This window comes from Oncorhynchus tshawytscha, linkage group LG32 (genome assembly GCF_018296145.1).
Source record: "Oncorhynchus tshawytscha isolate Ot180627B linkage group LG32, Otsh_v2.0, whole genome shotgun sequence".
NCBI lineage: Eukaryota > Metazoa > Chordata > Actinopteri > Salmoniformes > Salmonidae > Oncorhynchus > Oncorhynchus tshawytscha.
The window spans coordinates 15,676,993-15,686,401 of record NC_056460.1 but is presented as its reverse complement, the minus strand read 5'-3'; the positions used below and the strand labels follow the sequence as shown (position 1 = coordinate 15,686,401).

The 9,409-nt window shown below is 46.0% G+C and overlaps 1 pseudogene; it reads left to right on the top strand.

The window, feature by feature from the left end:
* The window catches only part of LOC112230240, a 45,709-nt pseudogene extending 36,806 nt beyond the window's left edge, over window positions 1-8,903 (top strand).
* Window positions 8,904-9,409: the final 506 nt, after the last annotated feature.

Genomic DNA, 9,409 nt, shown 5'->3' with positions numbered 1-9,409 from the left:
GTGTTGCGACGGGCTGCAATGTCCTTGGTAGGCTTGTTATCCTCTTTTTCTGTTATTCCTCTTTTCGTTCTTTCTTTCTCGCTCTCTCACGCTCCCTCTCTCCATCTCTTCTATTTGCTATCTCTCTTTCTCTCTCTGTTTTTATCTTTTATTCTTTCTCTCCCCCACCCCCTCTCTCTCTCTCTCTCTCTCTCTCTCTCTCTCTCCTCCCCTCCCCCTATCTCTGTAATCCTTCTCCCCAGCCTTGGTTTCAGCCCAGTCTCTCCTCTCCTGGTCCTATTTCAAAGGGACCTCGACTTAGTTTTAGCTTTAGAGCTTCTAGAATCTGGAGACCGCTCGCTGAAAGGGTTCTCTTCTTTTCTTTCCATTGGAGGACTAGAGAAATTTCAGAAGATAATTCCCCCAAGCTCACATATTCCTTCCTTTTTATAATCTTCAAGGCCATCAAATGCCCTGTCAGGACGTGTTTCTCTGCTTCCTCACACGCTGTCCTTCCCTTTGAGCCGGGATCATTAGAGAGGGATAGGCTGCGTGCCAAATGGCCCCCTATGGGCCCTGGTCAATACTATATAGGGAATAGAGTTCCATTTGAGAAGCACCCATAGTCTAGTCAAGGCCAATTTAGATATCTTCTTTTTGTTGTTGTGTGTCTGCCGGACAGGCGGGTGGGAATGGGTACGTCACATTGGTCCGGCTCGGTGCCAATCAATATGACGAGGGCATCAATTATCCACACTGTCCTGTGTTGTCGTCTCGTGAGCAGGGAGGTTTCAAACGTCATCTGGACCAGATGATTGCACAGCGAGAGATGTATTTTTCTGATGTATAGGCAAATGATTTAGGGGCCGGCCGCGTTGTGGCGCTCCGCTGTCCTTCACGACTGTCGTCTCAGGCAGCCATTACGAATGGCAACTTCACGCCTGGCACCTTCACACGCGCTACCCCACGCGTGTGCCTCGATCCTCCTCCGACAGATAGACAGGTGAAGGCCTCAGAGGAAGAGAAGGTGGACACGCCACGTGAGCCGTTCTCCTCCTGCCTCGTCCTTTTCAACAACATCAGTTTCCCCACATAGGGAGACTGTAGGGTGGCACGTGTTGTCAGGAAAGGGTTGCAGAACCACCGTAAAATCCAAGCAGAACTGGACAACAAAGCTTGATTGTAAAGGAACGTTTTAAGAGTAATGTGGGTCTTTGGTTTTGTTCAGTAAAAAAACATGTTGGAAATACATAAGATGTAAATCAAATCAAATCAAATTTGACATAAAGTGTATAAGCTGCTATACCTCCACTACATCAATATAATGACCCCCCAAAAAACACAGTGCATTTTTATATGTGAGTATATGTGGAAAGGCAGAATGTGGGCAAATTGCCTTTTTATGATGGAAAAAATCCATAGGAGGTCAGAGCCCCTTGCAGGTGGCAGCAATTAACTGTAATTTTTGCGGATTGTAATGATCCATAATTTGCCAGCCCCCCAGATCTCTTTTCAGTGAAAAAAAAATGTTTCTGTGGAGCTGCCTTTGATTGGATGCACATTTCCCTGTTGCTTGCTGGCCTTTAAAGGCCCAACCCTTGATTTGAAAACAACAAAACGGCCCCACTCAGTTTGCTATAAAGTTGAGGGATGAATGGATCAATGGGTATAGCTATATCATTGACAAGGGCCGTACATATAAAAGAGTGACTCTTTAAGTGCGATTGTCATGAGAGGGCCAGGGTGGCAGGGAGGCCGACACGTGAGAATCTGTTTTTCATCGCATTCTTCTTCTCCTCCTTCAGGCTGCTCTAGCAGCAGGAGCCCAGCCTGCACAGTGTCCTCCTCACCCCTAGCCTCGACAGCCACAGTGGGGTACAGCAAGGCTGGGCTTCTGCCCCGTCCGCCATCTTAGCAACGGCTAATCTTTATAGCTGGCAGCACATTCATGTTTTTGGTTAAGTGTCTGCCTGCCTGCCTGACAGATAAAACAAAACAGAAAAAAGGGATAAGAAACAAAAGGAGAGAAGAAACGAAAGCAGAGATGAAAGAGAAGAGGCACATTTGAGGAGTGGTGTAGAGAATGTGCTACTTTGCATATCTCACTTCTCCTTTCTCTATTCTTCTTTTCTATACACCTGAGAGGATTTCAAATCAATCTGTAAACCATGAAACTATCCCAAATAGAATAATAATACATGAAATGCATTTTCATAGCACCACCCTCAAATCATTCCCTGGCTCCCTTTTTTGTCACCGACAGTGTCACCAGCAAAGCACCCCCACACCATCACACCTCCTCCTCCATGCTTCACGGTGGGAACCACATGTGCGGAGATCATCCGTTCACCTACACAAAAATCAAACATTTAGACTCATCAGACCAAGGGATAGATTTCCACCGGTCTAATGTTCATTGCTTGTGTTTCTTGGCTAAAGCAAGTCTCTTCTTCTTATTGGTGTCCTTTAGTAGTGGTTTCTTTTCAGCAATTCTACCATGAAGACCTGATTCACACAGTCTCCTCTGAACAGTTGATGTTGAGATGTGTCTGTTACTTGAACTCTGTGCAGCAGTTATTTGGGCTGCAATTTCTGAGGCTGGTAACTGTAATGAACTTATCCTCTGTAGCAGAGGTAACTTTGGGTCTTCCTTTCCTGTGATGGTCCTCATGAGAGAGAGTTTCATCATAGCACTTGATAGTTTTTGCGACTGCACTTGAAGAACCTTTCTAAGTTCTTGAAATTTTCTGGATTCACTGACCTTCATGTCTTAAAGTAATGATGGACTGATGTTGCTCTTTGCTTATTTGAGCTGTTCTTGCCATAATATGGACTTGGTCTTTTATCAAATAGGGCTATCTTCTGTATACCACCCCTACCTTGTCACAACACAACTGATTGTCTCAAACGCGTTAAGAATGAAAGAAATTCCACAAATTAACTTTTAACACGGCACCCTGTTAATTGAAATGCATTTCAGGTGACTATCTCAGGAAGCTGCTTGCTTTGAAGAATCTCAAATATGAAATATATTTTCATTTGTTTAACACTTTTTTGGTGACTACATGATTCCATATGTGTTATTTCATAGTTTTGATGTCTTCACTATTATGCTACAATGTAGAAAATAGTACAAATAAATAAATATCTTGGACTGAGTAAGTGTGTCCAAACTTTTGACTGGTACTATATATATATATATATATATATATATATACAGTGAAGGAAAAATGTATTTGATCCCCTGCTGATGTTGTATGTTTGCCCACTGACAAAGAAATGATCCGGCTATAATTGTAATGGTAGGTTTATTTGAACAGTGAGAGACAGAATAACAACACAAAAATCCAGAAAAACGCATGTCAAAAATGTTATAAATTGATTTGCATTTTAATGAGGGAAATAGGTATTTGACCCCTCTGCAAAACATGACTTAGTACTTGGTGGCAAAACCCTTTTTGGCAATCACAGAGGTCAGACGTTTCTTGTAGTTGGCCACCAGGTTTGTGCACACATCTCAGGAGGGATTTTGTCCCACTCCTCTTTGCAGATCTTCTCCAAGTCATTAAGGTTTGGCAACTCGAACCTTCAGCTCCCTCCACAGATTTTCTATGGGATTAAGGTCTGGAGACTGGCTAGGCAACTCCAGGACCTTAATGTGCTTCTTCTTGAGCCACTCCTTTGTTGCCTTGGCCGTGTATTTTGGGTCATTGTCATGCTGGAATACCCATCCACGACCCATTTTCAATGCCCTGGCTGAGGGAAGGAGGTTCTTACCCAAGATTTGACGGTACATGGCCCCGTCCATCATCCCTTTGATGCGGTGAAGTTGTCCTGTCCCCTTAGCAGAAAAACACCCCCAAAGCATAATATTTCCACCTCAATGCTTGACGGTGGGGATGGTGTTCTTGGGGTCATATGCAGCATTCCTCCTCCTCCAAACACGGCGAGTTGAATTGATGCCAAAGAGCTCCATTTTGGTCTCATCTGACCACAACACTTTCACCCAGTTGTCCTCTGAATCATTCAGCTGTTCATTGGCAAACTTCAGAAGGGCATGTATATGTGCTTTCTTGAGCAGAGGGACCTTGCGGGCGATGCAGGATTTCAGTCCTTCACAGAGTAGTGTGTTACCAATTGTTGATGACTATGGTCCCAGCTGCCTTGAGATCATTGACAAGATCCTCCCGTGTAGTTCTGGGCTGATTCCTCACCGTTCTCATGATCATTGCAACTCCACGAGGTGAGATCTTGCATGGAGCCCCAGCTGAGGGAGATTGACAGTTATTTTGTGTTTCTTCCATTTGCGAATAATCGCACCAACTGTTGTCACCTTCTCACCAAGCTGCTTGGCGATGGTCTTGTAGCCCATTCCAGCCTTGTGTAGGTCTACAATCTTGTCCCTGGCATCCTTGGAGAGCTCTTTGTTCTTGGCCATGGTGGAGAGTTTGGAATCTGATTGATTGCTTTGTGGACAGGTGTCTTATACAGGTAACAAACTGAGATTAGGAGCACTCCCTATAAGAGTGTGCTCCTAATCTCAGCCCGTTACCTGTATAAAAGACACCTGGGAGACAGAAATCTTTCTGATTGAGAGGGGGTCAAATACTTATTTCCCTCATTAAAATGCAAATAAATGTATAACATTTTTGACATGCGTTTTTCTGGATTTTTTTGTTGTTATCCTGTCTCTCACTGTTCAAATAAACCTACCATTAAAATTATAGACTGATCATTTCTTTGTCAGTGGGAAAACGTACAAAATCAGCAGGGGATCAAATACTTTTTTCCATCACTCTATATTTTTATAAAGTATTTAATTAACTTTTTTCCCCCTTACTAGCTCTGACTTTAGTTAGCTACTCTATTTAGGAACATGTATTTACTATGGCTGTGGTTGTCCCACTTATCTATCTTAAGATGAATGCACTAACTGTAAGTCGCTCTGGCTAATAGCATCTGCTAAATGACTAAAATGTGAAATGTAAATGTGTCAGCATTAGATACATGTTCTACTTTAGCCCCTCTAATTCTCTAAACGCATCTATGGTGGATGGTTGAGTGTGTTTAACGAGATTACAAACGCATTGTCAGGCAAATCTCAGGTCATCGTGCAAGGGCCATTGAAATTCAATTATTGTTTAAAATATTCCTAATTACCTCCTTGTCTGTGTAAATTGTATACACTGATTGAGATCTCATTGCTGGTGTTGTTTAGATGGGCTGTGTAATTGAATGCATGTTTAAATCTCAGTGTATTAATTAAGCTGGTAAAAACTGAAGCTGAATTATTTATCAAATACAATGGATATCTTTGGTGTCGAACTGAAATATGAAGTATCACGGTCTAGCAATCCTAGAGGTCCTCAATCTCTTTCAGTCAAGTAACCCTTCTTCTTTCTCTCTCCTATTCACAGATAAGGATGAGCCCAGTAGTTACACGTGTACGACCTGCAAGCATCCGTTCAGCAGTGCCTGGTTCCTGCTCCAGCACGCCCAGAACACCCACGGCTTCCGCATCTATCTGGAGAGAGCGAGCCAGGCAGCCCCCCTCACCCCCAGGGTAGCCGCCCCACCTGGGATGGGGGTGACTGCACCTCCCAGCCCCCTCCATGGTGTCCACCTGGCCGATGGGAGCCCCTTCAGTCTGCTGAGATTGCCTGGGTCCGGGTCTGGCCGGGAAGGGGCCACCTCTGTCCCCCACGAGGGGCGCTACCCCCGGACGCCTCCTCTGTTTAGTCCGCCTCCACGGCACCACCTGAGCCCAGAGAACCTGGCGCTGGCCACCCATCACCCGAGCACCTTCGACAGGGTGATGCGGCTCAACTCAGTGGTCCTGGACCCACCGCCCGCCATGGACTTCTCAAGGAGACTGCGGGAGCTGGCGGGTAACCCACGGGGGCCTCCCCACCCCTGTCGCCCAACAAGCCCATACAACGGCTGCTGCAGCCCTTCCAGCCGGGCTCCAAGCCCCCCTTCTCAGCCACGCCTCCCCTCTCCACCTCCCAGTCACCCTCGTCCGGCTTCCGCTCCACCCCCAACCCGGCCCAGCCTACCACGCCGCTCAAGGCCAAGTCGTGCGAGTTCTGCGGGAAGACCTTCAAGTTCCAGAGCAACCTGATCGTGCACCGGCGCAGCCACACAGGAGAGAAGCCCTACAAATGCCACCTGTGCAACCACGCCTGCACCCAGGCCAGCAAGCTGAAGCGCCACATGAAGACGCACTCTCAGAAGAACTCCCTCAACACCAAGTCGGATGACGGCCTATCCACCTCCAGCTCACCCGACCCAGGCACCAGCGACCTGGTGGGCAGCGCTACCAGCGCCCTCAAGTCCGTGGTGGCCAAGTTCAAGAGTGAGAACAACGGCCTGCTTGAGAATGGTGAGGAGGAGGAAGAGGAAGAAGAGGAGGAGGAGGGAGATGAAGAGGAAGAGGGAGACGAGGAAGAAGAGGAGGAAGAGGAGGAAGAAGGAGAGGAGGCAGAGGAAGAGATGGAGACTGAGGAAGGTGAGAAGACCGATTATCATTTCAGCCTGCTGTTGGAAGGGGCCCGGCACCACCAGAACAGCCAGGCCCTCCACCCCCACTCCCATCCCCACCGACGGAGCACTCCCCGGGACGCCTGTGAAGAGGACTTGGCACTGGAGTCGGACCGGGCCGACAAGGTCTGTGGCACCACCCCAACAGCCAATGGCCTGGGTCCTCTCTCTAATGAGGCCCTGACCAGGAAGCTCCTGATGGGGAGCCCCGGGTCCCTCAGCACCATGACCAAGCGTATCAAGGTGGAGAAAGAACTGGATCCTCCCACGCCTACCATCCCCAACACAGATAACGTCTACTCCCAGTGGCTGGCCGGCTATGCCGCCTCCCGACAACTCAAGGACCCCTTACTCAGCTTTGGAGAGTACTCCACCAGACAATCGCCCTTCGCCACATCCTCCGAGCACTCCTCCGAGAACGGCAGCATGCGCTACTCCACGCCTCCCGAGGAGATGGACGGCGGCTGCGGGGCCTCGGGCCACAGCGGGACGGGGAGTGGGGCCAGCACCCCCCACCTGTCAGGGAGCGGCGGGCGCCCCAGCTCCAAGGATGGCAGCCGGCGGAGCGACACATGCGAGTACTGCGGCAAGATCTTCAAGAACTGCAGCAACCTGACAGTGCACCGGCGCAGCCACACGGGAGAGAGGCCCTACAAGTGTGACCTGTGCAGCTACGCCTGCGCCCAGAGTAGCAAGCTCACTCGCCACATGAAGACCCACGGCCAGATGGGCAAGGACGTTTATAAATGTGAAATCTGCCACATGCCTTTCAGTGTGTACAGCACTCTAGAGAAACACATGAAGAAGTGGCACAGCGATCAACCCATGCCAACCACCCTGGAAATTAAGACTGAGTAGGGGAGGGAGGGCAGCTCCCTGATTCGCTGAATCATGGCAAAAGCTGGGGAGACTGACAGGGGTTAGACACCAGTCAAAAATCCTGTACCTTTGAAAAAGCTGATCCATATTTGGGGCAATACTATTGCATCGGACACAAACACTTTTGAGCCTTTCTATTGTGCAATAATTGACATGTTTTGTACCTTTGTAACTGGACGGCATGCTCAGTGTGTTTTGGCTACTTAGAGAAAATTGTCCTTCATTGGTTGGTTGGTTGTAATTGTGTTGCTGTTGGTTGGTACTTTTGATTTAAAAAAAAGAAAAAGATAAGAGGAAGAAAACCCCCATGCTGCATATACGTACTGTTTTACATATCTTGTACAGTTTGGTGTTGGAAACATGGTGGGCAGTGTGAATGGTCTAACCCTGAACTACAAAAAGCAGGGTCAAATTTTGGCTGATCTTTTAAAAATATTTTCTGTCCGTTACTGGGTTAAAAATATCAATTGGTTTTGCCTAGGAAACTGTAGCCGCTTAGCAACATAACATTTTCTTTTAGAAGATATAGTGGTGGTCAATTTGAAATGAATAGTTATCGTTTGAAAAAGCAAAAAAAAATGTGCCTTGGAATATTTGACCTGCATTAGTTAATCCTCCTTTTTGCTATAAGCTCGGAGATTCAGCTACAAACGATAGCTAGCGGGCATGTGTTTAACGGGAGAAAAACAGGTTCTTGCATCAAGCGCCTGTACAATATGACATCGTCCTCCGTGACCCAGCGAAACACAAGGAACCAGTTGAAACAAAAAATATATATTTCTGGTAAATCATTTTATCTGCCTGACTCATTGTATAATATACTTCAGATGCTCATTCTGTTTACTGGCATGCTAGCTACATGCTATTTTGGGGATTATGTGGTGTTTATATAAAGGGTTTTATTTGTGTGTTGTTTGGTACCTTACATAGGGGTACTAAATGTAATATTGAGTTGTTATAATTCTGTAAACTTAAGCTCTTAATGTGTTGGAGTGTTTTGTTTTGAAATGAAAGGTTTTACAGTTTTTTGTAAGTAGCACAAAACTATGTTGTTGTCCTTGTTGCTGGGATCTTCGGTGAGTCGGCCATGACAGTGTGTTGCTGTGGCGGCTGGGCACCTGAAGACTTGTTTTTCTTAGTTCTGACATGTCAGGCTGATTTTGAAAAGGGGGTGGGGTTGGGGGCACGGAATGACCAGATTTGGATCAATTCATCATTTGTAAATGCATTATAAGCTTTTTAACAAGCTCTTTTTAACAAGCTTTAACAAGCTTTTTTCCGCATGTCATATCAGATTTCCTAAAAGCTGAAATGTTGCCTCTTAAACTAATTGATATTGGAAAGTCCAAAAAAAAAAAAAATGTAAGAACAATTTTGAGAAGTGTATTCAGTGAAACACATCCCTCGCTTGTTTACATCATTTGAATCTTTCACATCGTTTTGTGCTCTTTGAGTTGACACGTTAGACCTCACCGCTGTTGTTTTGACTTTACAGACTTACATCAACCCCCTTTCATAATGTTGTTGGTAAAGCACTTGTCACTCTGCCTTGGATCCTGTATCTGTCTCTCTAATCGGAGGTACAGTCGGTTGAGTATAAAATAATAAGAACTGGGACTTTTCCCAGGATGAAATATGTGCACTGTTCAATTTTCCCAGTTTACAGGTGGACACTCAAGGGAAATCGTTGCTCTAATGCAGACCGATTGATGTGGTGTCATTGCTTCATGCAGATAAGAGTGAAACGAGAAACCGTCGCCAGCCATTTTGTTTCCCAGGGGGCCTAGCAGTTTTTGGGGCCTCTGGGTAATACAGTATCAATGCAGGAACCGCCATACTCCCTCCTGCTTCAGAAAGAAAGAAAGAAACCTTGCTGCTCAAAAAGGGCAATATTTTTTTTTCCTACCACAAATTTTATAAAAATGAATAAATAAACTCTGTTTTTTAATGTAACACTTCAATATCTTTAGGGGAGACTTTATTTAAGATTGTTTTGATGATATTTTTTGGG